At 40.1% G+C, this 18,952-nt stretch overlaps 1 protein-coding gene across 3 annotated transcripts in view; it reads right to left on the reverse strand.

Moving 5' to 3' along the window:
* The window catches only part of LOC141919135 (calcium-regulated heat stable protein 1-like), a 73,574-nt gene that overhangs the window by 39,889 nt on the left and 14,733 nt on the right, over positions 1 to 18,952 (reverse strand). For all 3 annotated transcript variants that reach the window (XM_074814127.1, XM_074814125.1, XM_074814126.1), the window contains 3 exons: positions 17,661 to 17,838; positions 7,498 to 7,566; positions 6,683 to 6,934 (listed from right to left, as the gene is read on the reverse strand). The gene's annotated coding sequence lies outside the window, so the exon portion shown is untranslated. The remainder of the gene's footprint in view (positions 1 to 6,682; positions 6,935 to 7,497; positions 7,567 to 17,660; positions 17,839 to 18,952) is intronic.

Genomic DNA, 18,952 nt, shown 5'->3' on the forward strand with positions numbered 1-18,952 from the left:
AGCAGGCTTATCTTCTTATCTCCTCCCATGATTTAGGTGAAATTTAGTTGTCTTTATTAGGAAGCAATGGACTTCATACCAGTGCAGGAATCACCCGTGAACAGTTTGGCAGAAGGCATAATCCATCTAGTCACTGAAGATAATTTTTTCTCTTGACTAGCATGTCTTCAGGTTCCACTCCTTCTAAAGAAAGATTATGCTTATCATAAGCAGAGGAATCTTTTAATGCATGAAATCAGACAGAGGCTACCCAGTTACCAAATATTTTAGGGTCAGTCAGGTTGTCTGTCCATTGGTCCCAAGCCAGTCACCTAATATTCAGCTCTCAAACCTGTTCTTTCAGATCACTTGTCTTCCCAGTCAAAAGCATATTTTTTTACTTCAGGAAAAATAATGTGTATGGATTGTGCTGAAGTGGAAACACAGAAAAGCTGAGCTTTTCAGCAAGGTAAGCTCCATTGAAATTGTGGTGTTTTAAGACCAGCATGTCTTCTGTGTGTTTTTACTTCACATGCAATAGGCATCCTTAAAATAATCCAAACCCCATTCTAGTAGGAAAACAAGGCCTTAAAGAAGAACTGTTTACTCTGTCATTTGCTTTTTATTTTGTAAATACTGACAACCTATCAGAAATATTGTCTTCTGCACCCTCTTCAGTTAGCAACTTCTATCACTTACTCCTGTTATCATTTACTCTCAATCGTTATCACATGTTGCCTCACTGACCACTCTATTTGCCCAGCTGCTCCATGAAGACTCACATCCTCAAGCTGCCTCAGCCTCTGTCCTCCCTGAAAGCTTCACCTATATTTTCAGTTGATGCCCTAGCAGACTCAGCATTGCATTCACCATCAGGCCTATTTGCCATAAGAAGTCAAGAAGCCAGCTTCATTTCTGTTCTTTACAGGGATCCACATGTGAGCTTGTGCCAAGATTTGCATTATGCATGCTGGAGGGTCAGGCCAGGAACTGATATGCAAAGAGCATTAACATTTGAAGACAAGATGCAGCATCACAGCTGAAGTTTCCTTTCTAAGGTACAGTGTATTACAGAGAAGTTAATCCACAAGAGCGATGCAGGGCACAAAGCAATCATTAAGCACTGAACAGTGGTTACCCTTGTGAGTGTACAAACTACAGCATGCCACGAGAGACACCAACGCACTACGCCTCACTAGCATACAGCATTGAACTGGGAAACTACTTTTTGGAATACAAAATATAAAAGCAGCTGCTTAACAAACATATTACTATGGCATTTATACAGATTTCCAATTTTAAAGTGGAACAGAGATCAAACTGACTCATATTTTACTATTTCTGACAAATGTCATGATCAAAAGATGGCTGCTAGTTAACCAGTCAGACTACTAAGCCAGTCTTTGACAAATGTAGCATATATATCATGTTGTGTTATCTGCTGTTATTTAAATACATTTGTTTTACCACACACTGGATGATAATATTCATCATTCACAAGGATGAATAATGATGATAATGATCACATAATTCATAATTATGACATGCTGATAGATAGTTATAGCAAAAAAACGAAAACGGAAGCTATAGTCTCTCCAAATGAACACGGAGCAAAATCTTTATTGTGAAAAAGAGCCTACAAAACAATTCTATCACACAAGTTGTTTTCATGACCTCCCTCAATAGATGGCAACTGCCTGGAGGAAAACCACAAACATCGAGTGTGTGGACAGCAGCAACCTGAACGCATGACAACTGTAGCTGTCAGGAGCTGAAATACAAAGGCTGGCGATTTTCATGGGCAGCTTATGGTAATATGTTCCTTATTCCCTCACTATCTGCCCGTCTTCAGAATACACACCATTCTCCTCTTTTCCCAGTTCGTTTATTCTGTTTAGATCTCAAACTGCACACAGAGGTCATGTCTGTGCTTAAACTTTACATCCTGCAAAGAGCTCTGTTCATGATCAGTTGATTCTCTGTGATAAAACTGGTATAAATATCTTTATACCTGTGTGATAGCTGTGATTAAACTGGTATAAATATCTTTACATCCCTAGGGCTGAGATTACTATCTCTTTTGGAAAAAGACTGGCTCTTACTAGCTGCATGAATTGCCTGGACAGCTAGATTCTTCCAAAATGCTTGTAAATGCAACATCCTGCACCGCAAGAAAAAACTGTCAACAACTGGATTTTTTTTAGTGAAAAAATTATCAGATAAAAATTCCCATGGTGCTAGAACTATTAAGTGAAAGAAAACAGAGATGGAAAAGAATATGATGGAGAGAGATCAGTACAAGACTCCAAAGTTCTAGCATCTAGAGGATTCTCTGTACTTCTATATACAGAAATTTGCAGTGGAAACAGTCCATGTAACGAGATACTATTTCCTACACCAGGGAGAGAAAAATGCATTCTCCCAGCTACATTTCTTAATGTATGATTACTTGTTCCAATCTACAAGACACAACTAAAGGCACACTCCTTGTCTGCATCTCTGTCCTCGTTTTCTCTTAAAAAACAATGGATATAAAATCTCATGTATACATTATCTCAAGTTTTCTGAAAACTAACAATGGCAAGTTAGATCTGGTGAAACAAGGGTGTTTTCACAGGCTAGCAAGGCTGCCACTCTTGAAGGTCTGCCAGGTTTAAATATTTAATGATTAGACATGGCATTCATCCTCCTAATCAATACTTTTTTTAGATACAAGTCTGAAGAGTCTCAGAAAGTGCAATCAGGCAGTGCTGGAGACCTGCAGAGGCTTCTCACACCAAACACTAAATAGCTACACTTGCTAGGAAATGAATAGGGGAGGCAGAATTCTCTGCCCTGTTCCATTAGAGGCACAATGAAGCCATAGAAGGGGTAGATTGCCTTGAAAGAAATTGGCTTTTATAAAGCCTTTTCTTTATGTCTTTCATGTTGGTGGCATTTTTTACTTAGAATTAAATGAAATGGAAACTTTTACAAAGTTGAAATAGGCAAAATTCTTTCTTGGAAGGCAGTGAACAGGTATAACTTCCACATGTGCAGAAGAACATTAAAGAGATGTCTGCTTACAGACCTGGCACATACAAACCAGGCAGTGGATGCATGTAGAAGTATGCATGGGGTTTGGGTTTGGACAGGCAGTAGGCTACACCATTTGTTTTAGAACCACACGGAGTATGTGTGGGCTGATGTAATATAAGAAATATAAGTGACAGAAAGTCAGAAAAGTGTGTCTGAAGTCACCTGAAGAACTTGAGTATTTTCAGCCAAATGCTTCTCCTTTCCTGATTGGGGTTCCTAACCCTCCCTCCCTTCAGGAGCCCAATATTTATCCCATTCCTTTCTGTAAAACAATAGCCAGAGGAGGGTTGGTGTTTCTCCCTTATTTAGTAGCTGAAGGGACAGGACACTCAAGCTGAACGTGGGAACCTCCAACTAAGGTGATTCCCAGAGGAGACAAGACCAGTCTCTCAACTGGTCTCTGTTGGCCCAAATAGACTGTACAAGTCATCTTGAGTACTGGACTCCCCTCATCCAGAAAATTCCCCTTATCAGTAGACCGATACTGTAATTCCTTCACAACTGGATTCATAAAAATCATATTATTCTTAGCAAAAGGAACTGCATCAACAAAGAGCTCCAAGACTGAAGACCACATAGATCCACAAGAGACACACATGCCAGATGTAGGCTCAAATCAGTTCAGACAGAGGGAATGGACTAAACCCTACTTCTCCCATATCTTTGGTGAAGTGCTGACATCTTTTATTGCAGAGAATAGTTCCTAGGAAATTATTTTGCTCTGACTGAAGCCAATAATAAAATTTCTATTGTCTCTCAATGAGATCCAAGCAAGGCTAATAATGAATTCAACAGCTAGAGAAAAAAATTTGTGAGGATGACAATGTTAACAGATAATGATGCTCTCTACCCTTGCATTTCTTTTATGGGCCCCATGGATGTAAGTTGAACTGTGATTGATAGCTCATTAGCACAGCTTTCCTTTGGGCCCAGAGTTTTATACTCTGTACTTGACACTTAGATCATGATGCAAATATTCATGTCTAAACAATAGAAGGGGTTTATTCTGTGATGACTCAAAGGGCATCAAAAATTGGTTTGAAAGAATTCTGTTTTGCAGGAAGAGGTGAATGATGTATACAAGGATGAAAACCTCTCTTTACAGAGCAACAGGATTGATCTGGCTCATTATACCCACCCAATAAACAGTGGTGCTGTTGTTTTTTTTAACTGCACTTGTCCTTATGAAAGAAGCTTGTTTATGCTTTCCATAATGTTCACAGGTTCTTTTTATGGCACTTCATATTTCTCTACTGCACAACAGAATAAAGACTAGGAAAAAACATAGCTGTGCTTTATTTCAGAGTGCTGTACAATAAAGACTATTATACAGTCCTTTGGTTTAAGTCCAGGACAGTGACAACTGATGTCCTCTTTTTGCAAGGAGATGAATAGGATGAGCTGATAAAGGTGAACATGCTTAAATATGAATGTACAGTCCTCAGAGAGTGCTTTTAGAGATCAGATACCTGATAAGAAAGTAGGTATTAGTTTATTGGGATGGAAAATGCATGGGGACATTAGCAGTCATGTTCTTGTATAACTGCACACTTCGCCATTTAAACTGCTGCTGCATCCACCGTGGAGGAAATCTTTCCAATCATTGTATGAAGAGTGTCCCAATATAACAAACCATCTAAGCTTGTAAGTCAATAGTTAGTTGAATGCACGGGAGTACTGCACTGCACAGGTAATGCACTGAGTGAGTACAGATGTGTTTCTGTATTTCATGTCAGCAGAAACATTCATATAAGGTACAGGAAAATGTAAACAATCCACGGTGCAAAGAATTCAATGTACTTTCTGCAAGACTGTGTACTGGATAAGACAACGCTGACAGAGAACTTGACAATTAGAAAACTGAATAAAAAGCATCCATCTAAATTTGAATCTTCATCCTGAGATCAAATACTGGAAAAACTGCTCAAAAATGTTGGGGGTGGAGGGGCCAAGAACAAATCAAAATCTTCTGTACAAATCTGAAGGATAAAGGGAGTAGTGACTGCCCCACAGTCATTACTGGGGGAAGGATCTAGAACAACTGTAAGGTTGCTGTGGCTCATCCAGAAAACTAATCAGTTACTTGAATTGGTGCCTCCTAAGGTCGGTACTTACTAAGTTGCACTGTGTTAGTATGACCTTGTTTCTGCAGAAGCTATTACAGCACCAATGAGCTACTATTTTTCAGAAGAGTGGGCTGATTACAGTTATTCTCGGCTCTGATTAGCCAGATAGGCCCTTGTGATGATGTTAAACATACCACATTTCCCAACAATGACCATGATCTCATCATCAAGAGGAAATACTTTCCAACCCTTTTGTTTTGAACAGATACAGAAAACAAGAAGTACTCAGCTACCTTGCTCCCAGTCTTTTGCCATCCACTTCACTACTTCCTGCCTATGCCTATTTTGGGAGAGAACTGTTTAAGAAAATTGCTTCTTCAAAAGTTCAGCTTTCGCTTACACAGGCAGCTTGAGCCTTCTGTATCTCACTGGCTCCTCCCTCCTCCTACCCCCATGGTGGGGGAAAGGGCAGCAGGAAAAGGAGGATTAAAGCAAGAGTGTTCACAACATCTGCTTCTTTTAGTTACTGCCTTTCCTTCCTTTTAACTAAGGGCTATTTTTCATAGCACAGAGAAATAGTTCATGAGAATTCTCTCTGTAGTGACAGTCTGGGGTCCTTTGTCAGTGGGAACTGGGGATGCAGGTGCAGACATCACAGTAGTATTTTTTTTGTTCTTTAAACTGACAATTCCAGGTGCCTGATTCCATTAGTTATTTGAGGAGAGTTAACCCCTGGCTCTGTATTTTTGAAAAAAACCCAAAGAATTTCACGCAGGCCAAAAATTTCCCGTTGTTTTCAGAAAATTTGGAGGCATTAATGCAACATTAAAAAAAAAAAAAAAAAAGGATGAATTCCTGTTTGTACAATAAATGTCAGGACAGGAGGATTTTGTGTTTGTATCACACTAGCGTATGAAATGGGAAAATAAGAAAGATCTTTGCACAAAGCTGGTAGCCTAAAAATGGTTGTGGTTTCTGCTTATGATGAGCTTCAAGTAGGTGGAAACTGTGGTGCAGAAATGTCACATCTTTGTTCTTTTCTTAGGGAATATTGCATTTTTTTTATGCCAACATCATGGCAGCTGACAAGGAAAAGGCCAAGATAAGGGTACTCTGATCAGGGAATTTTCTATACTTACTCTCCTTCCACCACTCATATTTCCTCAGGGGGGAAAAAAAAATCAGTGAGAAAGTATAACAAATTCCCAGATACATTGTTTGAATTAAATTATATTTTTTAAAAGGAAATCAACTGAACACTTCCTACTAGTTCATCAGGTCAGTTTCCACCCCATCCATCTCATTTTACAGCCATATAGCTGTTTGCAGGTGTTTAATTCCTTTCTGTTAATCTCTAAATATCTTTCGACTCTGGAAAAGATTTCACAGTAAGTCTATAGATAGGCACTCCTGTACGATAATGTTCAAGAACAATAACCCCATAGGCACACATACTCAGTTTTATATGCATTAATGATGAAGACAGCTTCAAGAGAGATGTTTTACAACCTTAAACCTCAAGAAAACAGAGAAAATACACATGAAGCAGAAACACTTACCAGCTATGATTTTTTCAGAATGACACTGTATTCAGTTCAATTATGGATTAAGATGATCCCAGGACTTACTCCAGTTTCAGCTGAAGTAAACAGGCGTGTTCTCACCAGAAGAATCAATGTCACACATAAAAAGCACCAAAGAAAGAACAGGGCTCCTGTTCTTCTCTAGTGTTCCGCTATGTATCAGAGGTGTATCCAGGTGACAACAGTAATGCAGTACTCCTCTTTGCTTCTTTTTAAAATATTCTCCTGCTAAAGACAGTAGTTTTTCCATTAATCCTCCACCTGCAGCCTCAAATGCCAGACTGACAGACTAGAATTTGCTGTATGAAGGATGCTTTTATTAATCATATAAATCTTTGTATGTGGTGCAATATTTAGCCCAGCCACATAAATGTTTCAGTGGGCATGACAGACAAAATCTTAAGGCTGACACAGAACGAAGTGCTCACTGAAGTCATTACAGTGAGCAATGAGGTGATTTCCCACTCTGATGTTAAACCGGCTGCAATTGCACCAATGCTGTCATTCAACAGCCTCTGGCAATACCACCTCAGTAATAGGTTTAGACAGCTTAGTTTAATTACTGTTAATAGTTTGTATCTTAAATTCTGCATCATGACAAAGATGTTTTATGCCAAATACAATGTTCCATTTGGTGCAATCTATATTTTTCAATTCAGTTCATGTTTTGTTTTGAGCTGATTCAAAGTAAAATTGTTTTCAACTTTTCACTTTGTCCATGCTATTGAAAAAACAACCCTTCAGCCTTACCACTCTGTTGCCAGGTACCAAATTGTTCACTGATGACTTACAGACTCAGTTATTCTTTTGAAGAAATTGGCGAGTCTCAAATTTCACTGTTGTTTGAAGTTATTCACAATCTATTCATGACAAAAAGAAAAAAAACCCAGATATTAATTGCATTTTCAAGTTCACAATTATTTACTCATGTGCTTTCATAACAAAGCAAAATGTGCTGACAAAACTGACTTACAAATAAAGAAATTTAAACTTGACAGTGTTTAGATACCCTATCAACACCTGTTCTTTAAAACTAGGAATCAACAGAAACATTGCATGGTCATGGGTTGCAGCATTCACTCTCCTAATTTTCCTTAATTTGGTAAAGATATTCAGTGTGTATTCCAGCTTTTCAGACCATCATGTGGGAGAACTCAGAAGGAAGATCTTTCAGCTTAAATAGCAGAAGAGTTTGAATTGGCCAGCTCACAGCTCATTATGTGAACAACAGCCATGCTGAACATACAAGACTCCTTCTCTTCGCATCCCAGGCCACAGACTGATGCGGTTTTTCCATCTTCTCAAACTACCCACATTTCTCTGCTCTTTAAGTACTGTGCTCTTGCTGGAGCAGAAGATCTGGGTGCTGCCAGTTGTTTGGTACAGAGAGTAAAAGAATCAGTGTGTTTTCTGTGGAGAAAAGGAGAGCGAGAGAGAGCGCAGGAGTAATGTCCCTTTGACAAGGCAGCTTCACAGCTTTGATGTTTCCTCTCTCTCCTTTTCTCTTTTTAATTAACTACATGGCTACTCTTTCCACAGAGCCTGAAAAACACTCTTGCACTAGAGCAGCCTTGGTATTATTTTTGGGCTTCTCATGTTGCTCTGTAAGTCTAGTCTATACCAGTGTTCTTCAGTCTGTGCCCTGCTGAGATACTATGGACTATTTCTTAAAGTAACAGAGAAAAGTAAGATATTGTCAGTTAGTGCAAATTCACTCTCCCAGGGCCAAGAGCTCAGTGATCTCCCAGTCACAAGAACTGGGAAGCCACCAGGCCAGGACATCTCAATTTCTGCTGATGCTCTGTACTACTGTCAGGCCTTTCGTAGTCAGCATCACCGGACCAGGTAAACATTTACTCTGCAACTATCACACACCATGTTCCCGCCTTCTAAAAGATTTAAAAGCTCACTAGCAGGCAGTGACTTTTGTTTAAACATGCCTATCTTGTGGCTCCATTTTGGACTGAGAAACTGCTTCCGTTGGTTTTCCCTTAGGGGCTCCACTTACAGTAAACACAATTAAGGCTAAACACATTATCTATTGTATATCATCATTAGAAACTGCCTTTTGCTTTTAGCGTTGTCTGTTCTAGACACAAGCCATCCCTCAGTGATTAGAATGTTGCAGCTCTACACCTAAAACCCTTTTTAAATTTAAGTGGTGGACAGGAGTAGATGCTGCAGATTCTAAAACACAGTACAATGACATTACTCAAGAAATGGTCCAAAAGATTTTAAATCCTGTTCCAAATTTAAGCCGGAAAGGCTGCACTACTACTAGCTAGCTCAGAAGGGAGACTGGTGGTACAGGGTTCCCAGCAATGTAGAAACCCATCTTTGCATTTTCCTTCTGCATCAGCCTTGTTTTTATGGTCACAGTGAGTGACTTTGTCAGGAGTATGTGTAAAAGGCCCAAGTCAACACTTCCTGGCTTTGCCTTAAAAGTGACTTTTGCTCTCCAAGGATGACAGCAGGACAGGGTACTGATAAACCATCCTTCCAGATTAACTGAGAAGGACATAATTTTTCACACTTGTGTGTTTTGAGTACATGCTGGTTTAGTTTCACTACTTCCCCTGCATAGACAGACATATGCTAGGAACACACCTCCTTCCATCAGATCTCATTACAGTCTTTCCTTATTAGAGAATCAGAGGGAGGATCCAAATCTGAATGCTCCAACTCTGGATCACTCCGGTGTCTCCTCCCTCACAGAACTATTGAAATATCCAGAAGTACCTTCCTAAACTGTAAACATGAAGATCTAACAGTAGGCTGTCCGGATCTGTAAAGCTGCTCTTCATTTTCTTAGTCTCTCTTTCTCTCTTCCTGCCCTCCACACTCTGCTTTTCCCTGCCAAAGCCCTGTGCCGTGGCCCAATGCAAGAACACTGTTAAAGAGCAGAGCAGTGAGCTGACGAGATCAGACAGGATGTGGCTGATCAGCCCATGCAAAAGCACTGATGAGGTAACATCTGGGGCTTTCTCTGCTGTCAGTCATGTAATTTGGTTTTTGTCGATTCTGCTGATTAATGCCGTTACAACAATCCAGAGACAGGTTGCAAGGGCAGATGGGAAAGTGTCACAGCTGACAGATGGGAAAAAAAAAAAAAAAAGAGAGAAAAGAAAAAGTAGTATTTCTGGGCTTCTCATTGCACTGGCCTGTCTGACTGCTACAGGAAATTATTAGCCATTTTACTACAAGCCACTGAGAGCAGCACTCAAACAGCAGCACAGCAAGAGAAATACTTGTATTTGCTCTGCAGAAAAAACTGTATTTCACAACAATGACACTGGCTGATCTATTAATCATTCATTTGACCATTTCTTGAGAAATAAAATTAATTTGCAAGAGTTAATGAGAGACAGAACAGTGCAAAGTATTTCCACAGGTACATAATCTAACTTACTCTTGCTTAATTATTATTTTTTGAGAAGAAACACTCCCACTCCAGCCAGGGCTGCTTGAGAGAAGCATGCTGTGTTCAAATTAACCTGCTCTCTGATCTGTCACTTGCATGAATTCCTTATGCTCCAAAAGTGAAACCATTTGGTTAGGAGCACCAGTGTGTCTTTTGATCCTTCAGTACATAATCACTGAGCATCTTGTCTGTCAGAAATACAAGAAGCAAATAGATCACCTCATGTACAGTAGTGAAATCCTCTTAAAACCAGTGCCTAGTAAAAGATTTTGCCATATCCCTCTGCTCACAATCCTTATTTGCCCACAGATGTAAGGCAGGCAGCAGAGACATTCTTGATTGATTTTCTGCATAGAAAATACTGCTCTCTGGAATGATCATTAATTAGTGACTACTTCCCAGTTAAAGCAGGGGGCAGGTGTGTGTATACTGGGACCATCACCTAAGCATTTCGTTTTTAGCTGAAGAGGGATCAGAAGAGGACTGAAGACAGGTGTTGGGAGTGGGACTGGGCTGCTCAGCCATGACTCAAAGCCAGGGAGCCCTCCTCAGGACTCTGCTTCAACTCAAATCACTCCTGAGTAACAGCTTCAAACTCCAGCGTAGCACAACTTGCTGCAGCTGACTCATGTCAGCATTTCATGCTGAAGCAGTTCCCTGTGCCTTCTTTTTTCAGCCTAACAACTCAAAAACACTTAAAAAATAAAAATGACATTACAGAGCTTCAGAGACTTCAAAACTAAGCTAAAGTGCATGACTGGAATACTCAGCTTGTGTTCAAGGTACCCTATGCTGGTAAAAAGACATCTTCATCTCTCTGATACTGCCTCCTAACAACACTCATGCAAAACAACTAGTTTTTGTTGTGCTATGCTGGTGTTACCTCCATCTGCTGAAAGACTCACCAGGAAAAGAAACAAGGAGTTTAGAGCACAATGACATTTTCTTTGGCTTATTTTTTATCTTCTCTTTTTCTTTCTATACAAATGCACACACAGAGACAACCAGGATGATTCCCAGTTCCTGCACTTACTGGACTAACTGTTGGTCAATGCTGGTCATTAGGTGGCAGTTTTCAATTCTTTTACTATCACCAAACAAAGGGATGTTTAATGGTGCTCTCAGTAAGCCAGAACAGTTTACTGTTCAAGTGAATGACATGGTAGCCCAGCCAGCTAGGTACCAAGGATGGTACACTGTGCACAGGCAGAATACTTGTCACTTCATGCCAAAAAAGTGTATCAGTATGGTTTTCACTTTACCATAGTGATCACAACTAGTAACCTCTCCAGGGTACATGACTTCTTTTTCATGTCATCATGCCTGCAGAATAAGGATTGCATTAAAAAGGGTAGAATTTTAGCAGTTAAATAGGATTGAAACCCAAAATAGCAGAAAATTGCTTTAAATTACTCCGCTGAGCACAAATGACTTGTAAATTCAGGAGGGACATACACCAACGTAAGGACGTGTTTTCACAGCCTGACAGGAGAGCGTTAAGCAAGTTCTACAGTACAGCAAGTACCTTAACAACCATCCTACTTACAGCTGATTTCAGGATAATTCCCTCTCTGATCTCCTGTACTACTTCTGCACACCTTTAACTCTCTAAGTTCTTCTTGGCATAGTTCCAGATAGAGATTGATAAACATTTGAACATTGCTGGACAACGGTTTCAGGAAATCATTTGAGGCAGAGGACTCTAACTTCCTCTACAGTGACCTAGCACGTCTTTTGTTTCCATCAAGAAAAGCACTGCATATAAAGTAGATGGGATCATTTTCATTAGTAAGGACTCGATACCTCAGCCGCTGCTCAAGGCTCAAGGATAGGCTCATTGAGATGTGAGAGGGCTGTGGGAGCAAGTCCAAAAATAGCTTTAAAGGTATGTAAATTATAAGGAACAGGATTATGGAGGACTGTAGGCCCCAGCCCCAAATTCGGTCGGGAAAAAAACCCCTTCATTCTGTCCCAATACAGATATTTGAATGGCGTATTTTGAACTCAGCAGTGGAAAGGATTCATAGCTTTCAAATGGTAGTCTTCATGTAACACATAGTGAAACAAGATACTGGATTAAAGACTATTTGTGAGTGACCATTAATAAGCAATACTGTTACTTCTTATATTTTTGATAGAATGAATGGTAAAAGATCTAAGTAGATGGCTCTGGGGTTTTGTGGGCTTTTTGGAGTTTTGTTTGTTTTTGTAATTCTGTAATTTTGTTAATTATTCTGTAAAATCACTTAGAAGCAGACATTTCAGGATAGCAAATATGAATACATTTAAACACGAGGCTTTTAGAAGTGAGAAAGAGACCTGACAGATTTGTATTTGTTTTGTCAGTGACAATCAGAGAGATCCGGACCAACACAGACTGCAGGTGGCAGCATGCAGTAACCCAGTTGCAGGGTGAGCTGAGCCCAGATGAAAGCCAGTAATGGGGTTTGTTGGTTTTGAATCCATGTCCTCCTCTACTGCGAGTGCTTTGGTATCTGTACAATTTCAGGCTGAATTTTCCATGTTAACAGAGTATTGATTCTAGTAATTAATGTATCATTGTTCTGTATTTTAGTTTTTGACCTTTATGACTTTGCTTTCTACATATTATTGTCACATTCTCGTATAACTGTAGTTGCATACTTCACAGGTAACTTGTATAAATTACTCTTTGCCCAAGGCCGTCTTTATCAACACACCAGCCACACAGAAAAGCTGTTTTATCCTTCCTGCCAAGTACAGAGGTACAGGGAATGCTGTTCTCCCTAAGTGAAACCTCTTTTCTGGCAGATTTTTGTTAAGTGCTTTGGAAGCTCAATCAAGGGAAAGGTGTAAAAAAGACGTGATCATCTACTGTAAAAAGGGAATATATGTTCTCCTATACAATGTCATTCACTACTTACCAAGCAATCAAAGTCATCTTCCAAGAAAATCTCAGCATAGGAATTTCAAGAATGCTTAGAATTTCCCCAAGTTAACCGATCACCATTTGTATCTTTGATTATGTCAGTAGTTCAGCCATAAACCAACCACAACTAATATCAGCTGTGCTGGGCTCTCTCCATGTTTTTCCTTTTAGATATCATGCTCTAACATACCTCTTCTTTCAAGTTAAGAAATTGAAGGAAGATACAGGAATTAAATGTTTGAAGTTATATTCTTCTCTTAGGGAAGAAAAAAAAAATCAGTTTCAGGTCATTTTATTTGCTTCCAAGAAGCTGAAACTATTAGTATCACACAATCATAGAATATCTCAAGTTGGAAGAGACCCATAAGGATCCGATCCAATTCCCTGCTCCTCACAGGACTACCTAAAACTAAACACAGGTCTAAAAAAAAAAGAAAAAAATCTACACGTGGTCATAAGTTATACATGCTGAAAATTGACAAAAGGGTGCATTTGGCAGTGCAGCGCCCCGCACTGGGACTAAGGCTAATTATTGTCCCAGTTCATCAGGGGACTCAAGAGCCTCTGGGAGCCTCCCCCAGGCAGGCACTGGACCCTGCAGCACCTCCCTTACCTCGGACTCCTCCTGGCTGCAGGGACCTGAAGCCCCTCTTCATGAGAGACAGCAGGCAGTGGGATTCTGTGTACTTGTGCCTTTCATGTCCTTTTCCCTTGTAGTACCAGATGGGTGCACATTGACCTTTTTGTGTCTGGCAGGCTCCCCTGAGGGGGGAGCAACCTCTAAAATATTTTGACTGCACTCGGAACTATTGCTTGCAAAGCCTGTGCAAAGTCAGCACACTCTTTGCAAAGGAACAGATATTTTTGGCCTATTTAAACTATGTTCAATCTCTTTTCCACTTTTATAACTAAAAAAAAGTGGAGTTCTAGGGACAACTGGAATACTGAGATACTTACTCTCCTGACTGCACCAAAGTTTGTAATTAGATAATAATTCAGTCATCTGACCACATACTCTTTCTTACATCAGGAACATCTCAGGCTTGCAAGCCAGCTCTAGCGATCAGCTCTTTCCAGCATCTCAGCCCTTACCATTGAAGTTAATTACTTGGTTGTGGATAACAAAATTTTCAAAATGACCCTGAGGGCTAATGGTCCAGCCCTCTTCCTTCTGAGATCAGTATGATGATCTATAAGGTGGTTTTGTCATATGCATCACATAGATGGAAATCCTGTTGAATGCCATTGTCTAGAGAAGTCAGAAAGCCCATTAATTCAAGCAGAAAATTTTACAACTCTTGGACATGTCAAACACAGCCCAACTGTATAATCACCAGTGTCAGCACCACATTCATGCCAGCAGAATGGGCTTTGTCCTCTCTGCATGAAATTTCTTGATTCTGTATTTTTTCCAGTCTGTGAGTCTACCCCTTCATGGTTCTGCCTCTAGCAGTTGTTAAGGTGTGATAATAACCAGTAGATGCAATTTCATTCTTATAGCAGGATTTCTCTGTTGTATTGTTTCATGCTGTGGTCCATTACTCCAAGGCATGAAGAGCTCAGCAGTAATCTCACAGCTCCCAGCTGACTTCCTGGAGCCTTGCCGGCCTTGTCCAAGCCAAACTGTGTGGTGCCAGGTTGGAAGCACAAATATTACTGCTGGTAGCAAGGATGTATTAGCATGAAAGTAGAATATTCACATGTTGTGAATATGAGGACTTGACTTCTGAGCTAACAGGACAGAAAACCTTGAAAACCATTAAGAGCCAAGCTGGTCAAAAAGAGCAAAAATTAACAACATACTTTAAATAAATTCTCCATCAATTTTGAAATGTTCTCACTGACTTTTTCCATGTACTGTTTCAAAAATATGATTTTCAAATACCAAGTTAGGATTGTTGATATTTTTTAACATCTAAAAAAAAGAAACAATAAAGCATTTTTCATAAAGGTATCCCTTGCAAACCAAAACAAATGTTCACTAATTTTTCTTTGATTCAGTGATTAACTTTGAATTAAACTGTTAAGCTTTTTCTGCCTTACATCATCAATGAGTAAGACTATGTGAATGCTACAACCATCTTTCTGACACCAGGTTCAGAGTTTTTAGAACTGTTATATTAAAAGGACAAAAAATGAAATGAAAATAATTACTTTTGTGCTACTAACAATACTAAGTAATGCTCCCCACTGTGGGTAGGCACACAATCCAGCTATAGCAGGTTGGGCTTTCAGATCAGATTAGTTGCAGAGCATACAGTGATTTTTCAATTTCTGCATGGCACGTGGCTGGTTCTCTTTTCTACATCTTTTTTCAACAGGCAAATTACTAGAAAAAGCCTACGGAAAATTTTTCATATTGGAGATCATTTTTCATTTGGAAACCATTGCAAATAAGTGGTTTCTGCTTTGGTTTGAGCTATGTGCCACGTGTCACTCAAATATTTACTTTGCATATTAAAACAACTCATCTCTAGATCTTATCTGAAAAGAATGATGTTTCATATTTGAGTCACTCTTATCCTTCTTGTGTAATCAGTGCTCTAAGAAATATGCTGCATTCAGATACCAAACAGGACAGGCAAGTTCCCAGTCAATAGGATGTAGGCTCAGTTATAGTAAACTGGCGTTTTAATTGGGAGAGGAATTTTTTCTGCCTGCACTATATTTATGGCAGACAATAGCAGGGATATTCACAGACATTGAGGTTTCCTGAATTACAAAACAATTCCAGCTCCAGGTACCACTGACTGCAAATACCTGCTGGTGTAAACAGGAGTGGAATTGTATGCACAAGGTCTCTGCTTTTTAGAACTGGAAGGACGGTTCAGATTTTCCTCCAAGGAAAGGACCTTTATTCATTGTTAGTTTTCCAGTAGCAGAGAAGCTATATCAAAATACAGGTTATATGTAATAAAATCGCCATTCAACTTTATTTTTGTCATGCTTTAACAAAGGTTTCAGTCAACTGGGCTAGACCTTGAACACAAAACAGCAAGAAAGAGACAATCATGCTTCAAATAACATATGAGCTATTTAAAAGGGAGCAAAGGGAGGAACACATCTCAGTTTCATCCACCTACAAGTTAGAATCACAGCATGAGCCAATTGGCTGAGTCGCCCCTAAAGTCAATGGAGAGATACAGAAAACTCCACTGTGTTCCGTTCCACCCTCATACGTGGTGTGAACAAGGCCTCGACAAGGAGGAGAGCTGCCCTGCCGTCTGCGCTGCCCTGCCGGGTGCATCCTCAGGATGCTCTTGGTCCTAGGCCAGGCTCCAAACCTCCCAGAGCTTTCACTGGGACAGCTTCCCTATGACACTGCTTTACATATGGGCCTGTGTAGGGCTCGATAGCCAAAAGTGCTCTGGCTCCACCAGCAGCTATGCAGGAATCCCCAGGTGAGGTTTTACACTCTTTATCATACACAGTGATCCTTCTGATCTTAACACCATGGTTACAGCATCCACAGTCAGAACTAGGCCTATCAACTATACACAGGAAAAAAAAAAATCTTTAATCCAGTTGTCCCACGTATGAGAGACTGTAAGCAAAAATAAGAAAGAAGCCCCAAAATAATTGTCAGTGTAGCTCCTACACACAAGAAGAGGCTATCTTTTGTGATGATAGTAAAAGCAATCAGGTCTTGATGGACTCATTTATAATGATTATTACACCCTTGTTTTTCTCTGATAGCATACATGATATTCAGGGGACTGATATAATGATTCAAGGGGATGGATATAATCTTTCTCTTTGCTAAGTATCACACTGTTCCTCTTAGAGCAAACAGTGTAATTAAGATTGCAAAAGAAAGCCAGTGATACACATGTAAACAGAAGTATAAAATCACTCACTTCCCCTGCAGGCTGAAGAATCACGGTGAGGTTGGTGGGTGACCACAGCAGGGAGAAAAGCATGTATGGCAGGAGACAAAAAGATATTTGCATCCTCTCATCTCACCTATAATAAAGGCTGAAGATGTGAGAACATGTGCATGCCCAGTGCCACTTGGAACAGGTGAAACAGAGCTGCCTCTCAAGTGAGTGCCTGCCTCCTGTACGCCTGTAAACAGCCCTAGGAGCTGAAACAACTTCTGGTTCTTTTATGAGTGTCAACTTGGCAGTATGTTAAGCATATTAAAGCTGTTGTAAATATTTAAGCACTTAAGCCGCCCTACACCACAGCAAGAATTTCTCGTGCATGAACACTTTTGGATGCACTCATGGTTTCATCACTGTTTTTCCTCTACTCTTCAGGGGGGAAAAAAAAAAAAAAAGACACCCCTCCCCAAAGAAATGGGCCCTTTCTTCCACGGATTCATTTCCTGCTTAATGGCAGTGTCTCTGATTGCAACGTTACAGTCACTGAAAAGCAAGGAGTGAAAGATTTCAGGGCTAGTGATTATCATCTTCACAACATAAACAATATACATAATTACTTTTATATATCATCATGGAAGAGGGGAACTGTGGCTGAGTCTAAACTGTGCCCTCCAGAACACCCAGTATATGTTCAGAAAAAAAATACTTCATTAAAAATACATAGTCTCACAATATCCTGCCACAAAGAAATATTAATCTGATATGCAACCCCAGCCATCCTAAAATCTATCTTTAACCTACCTTATCAAGTGATTCCACGAAGACAAGAAAATCCAGTCTGTGCCAAGTATCCACCCGGTTCCCCATGTTGCTGGGCAGGAGCAGAAAGGGGAGGGAGGCAATCCTGTACAGACGGCCCCTGTGGCACACATCTTGGTAGCCATTCCTCTTCCCAGTCTCACATGCTGTGGACACTTAACTTGAAAACAGAGAGAAACATACGCACTTTTTGGTATCTGTGGCTCCCCAGTATAGTCTCATTCCTTTGACTTATCCCATATTTCAGCCTCTTCAACACCTTCTTACTACCTGTTGTATTTAAATGCCATAGCTAGACCTCTTGACTTTTAACATCATCAAATATCATCAGTATCCTACCATATTTAGCCATGTACATGGGAGTGATCCTCATCAGAAATGACCAGTGAACCCTCAGAAATAAACCCTTTCCTGAGAAAATGTCAAAATAATATATCTCCCCAAAGAATTTCAGTTTCAGTAAAGCAGCGTTTTAACATCTCTATTAAAACTAAGTTGTGTAATAATATTCTGATCAGTCTATTACTCCCTTTACACAGAGAGAACACGGAGGAGTGGAAAACTTGCCCAATATCACACAGGAAACCTGTGAAAGAGCATAGATTTGAAATGCAAAAATAGGATCAGCCACGGTTACTGTCAGCCATCTTTTCATATTTTTAGTTTAGCCTAGAGATGTGTCTCTTGTCAGGGGAGTCCACAACTACTTTGATGGTGGTTGAATGTAAGTCATAGCACATGTGCTGAGTCTCCATTCTTGCCGGTGAGGCGAATCTGAGCAAGTGCTCCGTACCTGGTCCTTCAAGTCCGGATGATTCCATGTGCTTGCAGGTGATGTGCTTTCACCATTAACATGAAACTATCCATTAACAACAAAAATCTCTGTTTCAAAGAGTTTTGCACATTATGGTGACAAAAGAAACATAAAAACTTGGAGTGCTCAACTGTTCACATTCTTCTTCCTTTACCCACTGACAGTTTCTCAGCTGTACCTTACTATTTTGCTAATTATTGTGCAATCCTGACCTCTCAAGGTCAGGGGCTTCCTGCACTGCTGCAGCCCTTTCTTGAGTAAGCCTTTGTTTGCCCAGGAGCTGAGTGAACAGCATGTTTTGGATGGGCGAAGTGAGGCCCCTAGGCAAACCCGATGCATCATGCTCTCTCCTTGTCAGGAGCACTGCAGATGGGTTCCTGATGTGGAGAACAGTCTGCACGGGACAGTTTCACAGTGGGTTTGGATGAAGCAAGAACGGTCCTTACTAAGAAGTTCATGT

The sequence above is a fragment of the Strix aluco genome, unplaced genomic scaffold, assembly GCF_031877795.1.
Source record: "Strix aluco isolate bStrAlu1 unplaced genomic scaffold, bStrAlu1.hap1 H_1, whole genome shotgun sequence".
Taxonomy (NCBI): Eukaryota; Metazoa; Chordata; class Aves; order Strigiformes; family Strigidae; genus Strix; species Strix aluco.